Source organism: Montipora foliosa, chromosome 7 (assembly GCF_036669935.1).
Source record: "Montipora foliosa isolate CH-2021 chromosome 7, ASM3666993v2, whole genome shotgun sequence".
Taxonomy (NCBI): domain Eukaryota; kingdom Metazoa; phylum Cnidaria; class Anthozoa; order Scleractinia; family Acroporidae; genus Montipora; species Montipora foliosa.
In genome coordinates, this window is record NC_090875.1 from 35,246,189 (window position 1) to 35,251,188 (window position 5,000).

General features: G+C 38.8%; 1 pseudogene; it reads left to right on the top strand.

The window, feature by feature from the left end:
• The first annotated feature begins 4,458 nt into the window (after nucleotides 1-4,458).
• LOC138009423 (sulfotransferase 1B1-like) overlaps nucleotides 4,459-5,000 on the top strand; it is a 12,848-nt pseudogene continuing 12,306 nt past the window's right edge.

Here is a 5,000-nt window from a genome sequence, read left to right on the forward strand (position 1 = left end):
CTTTCTAACCAAGAGTGCTTTTTCGGGTGCATGTCGCAAATTCTTGCATGTTCGGAGACACGAGGTAGGCCTTATTACACTTGCCATCGCTCGAGGACGGTTGTGTTTAGGAAATCATCGTAAGAGGGTGTCTCACTGAGGTCCGTTTAGCCACATTTGACAACGGGGAAATCATTTCTAAGCGACGACCAGATCGAGGACGATCAACAACTCCACTGACGTCTTCCGACAAAATAGTGATTCCTCAAACCGAAACCGTTGACGAATTTCTTTAGTTGATTAAACGCGCCGTCGTTGTAAAGGGAGCTTTTTTCGTAATTTAACGTGGCCAAGGTTGGAATAGGAGAAGATCAAGTTTTTCCACGATTCTTTGCATCAGCCAAGAGATCCAATGTGTACTTGTTCATTTTTTTTTTCCGGAAAACGTGAAATCACAGAATTCCCGCTTTTGAAATATTGATGTGAACTTATGCCACAAATATCATTTCTGAGCATATACCAGTTTCCGAGCGAGGAAGACACGAGTAAAGGGACTGAAACCCTTTTTTTTACGCCGTCTCCACTAAAATAATTACAAAGATACCTTTGATCTGTTAAATTGTGAAACGTGAAATGGTATTGATCAAATGACAAAATTTTCCAGATGTTTAGACACGTATTTGTAAATATTAGATCTAGAATATCACATTGGTAGATGCAGGGAGAGAACAGAAAATTTCTTCGGACATGGGGGATTGTAACGCCTCTCCCGACCGCAACAAAACGATCTCAGCGTGAAGCGGTACTTACAGTAGAAGTTACTTGCGTTCCCTCATCCGGCTTGCCAATTCTGCTTACCTTTTGCCCACAGAAAAGGACCTAGATATCTTAAACTATGCTTCCCATACCTCAGAGAATTAAATCTAGGAAATACAAAATCAGAATTTCGTAGGTTATACTGGCCTGTGTGTATTTCTCTCAAAGAAACTCTGAATAAATGCCGGACAAAGATTATTCTTGACTTTTTGCATGAGAATCACGACATCTTGTACACTCTTTTTTTTACATATAAGAATGTATTTTATAAGAATATCAAGGCTGAAATTTGCGAAATTTAAGAATATTTTAAGAATAAAGCCGAGTCTGAGATTTTGAAAAGGATAGATATAATTTTGTGTTGAAGCATCTGTAAATACAATACAATTTTATGTTTTTAACTTAACGGTATAAAATTATTCCTTTCTCTGAACGGCGAAACTAGCCAACAAAACGAAAACAACCTGCACTAGCTATAGCAAAATGTTCAACACTAATGACAGTTCGATGAACGGTACATGTAATACATATGTACAGTATTCAGCACAATAGACAGAGACTACACCGCAAAAAAGTATTATGACAAATTTTTCTTTTTTAAATAACAAAACACTTGCAATTGATACCCCAATAAATTCTAAAACGGAAATGTCATAAGCTATACTTTAAGAATAATACAAGAATATTTTCAGCCTAAAATCGGCAGAAAAATAAGAATATTCAGCCTGGGCAGAGTGTAGTCTTCTTCGTATTTTGTAAAGTCGGTAACTTGGCAGTCTTCAAAAGTTCTTTATACGAGGCACCCTTGTAAGGCTCTTTCTTATAAGTTCTCTATTTTTCTGTAGTCAAATGCATGACAGAAGTGCCATGTAGTGTGACAATACGTTAATTAAGGAACAATAGCAGCTTTGTATATGATCAACTTCGCTTTACTCGATAATAAATTTCGTAGCCGCATTAATACATAAATCTTCTTTGCTGCATTTTTCCTCACAGTTTCTATATGGTTGCTACAATCTAAATTCTCGTCAAATAGCCTTAGTTTTGAATGACTCTGAGCAGATGATTCTTAGTAGACGCTTTGGAATCCGTATATAACTGCCCGAGCGATATGCCCTCTGTAGATGCAAGAAAAATAGCTAATTGGGACTCTTTATTCGACACTTGTAAGATCAAAATAGCCAGCTTAATTTATAACATTTATAATCACACAACTCCATCCGGCTTGGAACATTTAATCCAAAGGAAAGAGTCTAACCATGACGTCCGTCATCAACATCGTGTCAGCGTACAGCGGCGTACAACGTTTTGAAACTTATTACATAAAAAACTCTATATCATACAGAGGATCCATATGCTTGGAATCGTTTAGAACCATCCGCTGTCAGCTCTAGTGATTATGTTAAAAGGGCAAAAAAGTCTTCCGCCCTTAGAAACTTGAATATATCCCCAAATTAATATTGACAGTGATTTCGTCTTTTATTGATTTCATTGATATCTTTTTTGTTTATTTCAATTTTTCTTTTATCTTATTAACATTTTTTACATAACCCCATAACCCACCATGCCCACCATGTTTAAATAAAATATGTTGGTTTTGTTGTTGATGCAATGGATAATACAGTGTTCATATCCTTCTCCACAGTCCTGGGTCCCAGGCTCATGGCCTGATACTGATACTAGCAGTCATGGCAACAAGTCAATACTGGAGGTCCTCGAAATGGAGAGCCTGCTCGCAGCTAATCATGATGGATAAAAATAAATCCCCACAGCGCACCCAACGAGCAAGAAGACTACAACCCATTTCTTTGGATTCTCATCTCCAGAGGCCTTCAGAGCCTTTTTGGTCAAGAACTGTTATAAGCATAAACACGCCACTGTTAGAACAGATCAACAACGTTCACGAAAGCATTCTCTTCAAAATGGAACTACGGTCGGCCAAATAGAATAAAAATAGAGTTCAATCCCGGAGGATTAGTTTGGTACACCATCATGGCCGCCATTTCTTTGTTTTGGAAAACCAACATGGCCGCCGTGACGTCATGTAAAAACGCTCTTTATGATTATTGGAATACTAGTCTCGAGCATGAGTTGAATATTTATTTATTTATTTATTTATTTAATGCATCTATCAATGTAAATCCCGCGGGGAGGGGGGGGGGGGTGCGGGCAAGGGGCGGAGATTTGACAAATTTTGACAATTTTTATAAAAATTCCCCAGAGTGGGAAACTAACATCAATCAAAAGAGTAAAAAAAAGCCACACTCTGGGGCAAAGAATCTAAACAAACAATACTATAATACCTTATAGTTCACCACTAAATTTTCTCCGATTCTTATTGGTTTAATTCGATCACGTGATGCGATAGTGTTCGTCCGCGGAGAGACACTATCAGCCCATAGTGCCCGTTCGCGGAAAATACCCGGATGGATAGTACTCGTCCGTGAAAATACCTCTGTAAACAAGCGGCCTTATGGAAAATAAACAATCGAAATTGTATTAAGAGGGTTTTTGTTTGTTTTCTTTTTCAAATTTTACATTGGCTGACACGGCTTTCGTCTAATAAAGTTGAAAATAATTCAACATGATTTTTGAGCTGACGCGCGGAAGAAAATTTAGTAGTGAACAATAAAGACAATAGAGTGTTTATGTCTCGGAACTATCGGTCTGATAGTTGCCCCTTGGAAATTTGATGTTCTTAAAACTAGCATATTTGCTCTCGAAGCTTCGCTTCTCGTGCAAATATTTGTTTTAAGAACATCAAATTTCCGCGGGGCAACTATCAGCCGATAGTTCCTCGACAGAAACACTCTATTGTTTAAATATAAAACAAATAAAAGAACATTTGAAACTGGGTATGTTCGTGATTTATATGTTCTGCATGTCGAAACACCCGCGGGTAAGTGAACCGTAAAATACTCTGACCTTGTGGTGGAATTCTATTTCAATCATTTAAGGATAAAAACTTCATCGAAATAGACAATATCTGCTTAGATGACAGTTTGAATTATCGGATTATGGCCACAAAAACAAATAAAAACTTCATACCTTTCTCCAACCGAAGCGTGACTTAGGGACAGACTTGGTAACCGCGTTGAAATTGATACCAGATTTCTTTTGGTTAAAGTCAAATGTCCCGTCCCCGGGGTCGCTTCGCGATCAAAAGCCCGACAGGAGGGATAGTCTCAGGCATCAAATCCCCGCCTATTGTCCGCACTCCCCTACCGCGGGATTTACATTGATAGGTACATTAATATGAGGGGGCTTGATGGTTTCAACGGGATTCAAACTTCAACTTCGTACCCAGGGCTTTTCTCCGTCCAGTAGGGGTTGGGCTAATGTGTTCCCGTGAAAGGACTTCAAGTAAATGTAGATGTTTGAAGTGCTGGTTATAGATGCCCAAAAATTGACCTTCTTTTAACTGAGTAGCGTCATAGCTCAGTTAGTAGAGCATTACACATGCATCGCAGAGATCATGAGTTCGAATCCCGTTGGAGCCTCCTGAGTTTTTCAGGTGTCTATAAAAGACAATTGCTTAAATTGTCCAGCTAAGTGCGGGGATCACTTCCCTAAATTTTCGAAGTACTGACAGTTGGGCTACCTGTGCAAACACACACACAAGGTCAGTGTGCTCTCCCCAGACTTTGCGCGTTTCTAGTTTTCAAGATGGCGGGGTCGATTGGGGAAACCTGATTTTTTAATCCACCCCAGCTTCTCTTAGAACTTAAACCTTTAATATATTCAAGGCATGGCAAGCAAGAGCTATCCTGTTTACCAACTACGGGAGGGTGACTGGACCTCACCAAGCACCTTCGCCATTGAAGGAATACCGATCCCCGCTTTCTTCGCCACAGATCCATCGGCATTGCACGATTGTATACTAAATTTCCAAACCAGATCTGACGATGTGTTCGTTGTGAGCTACCCAAAATCAGGTATGGAGAAAATCAGTAAAATAAAAATTAAAAACTAATTGGGTGTCTTATGTTAGTTTTTTTTTAATTTCGCGAACCCTCAGTAAATTCTTCCTTTTATTTATTTATTTATTTATTTTATTTATTTATTTATTTATTTTGTTTATTTATTTAATGCACCCATCATTGTAAATCCCACAGGGGAAGGGGGGGGGGGAGGAGGGGGGGAGATTTGCGCCTGAAAGTCTAAGTTACGTAGTAATTTGTCGGATTTAGAGGCCATTCTTGTAA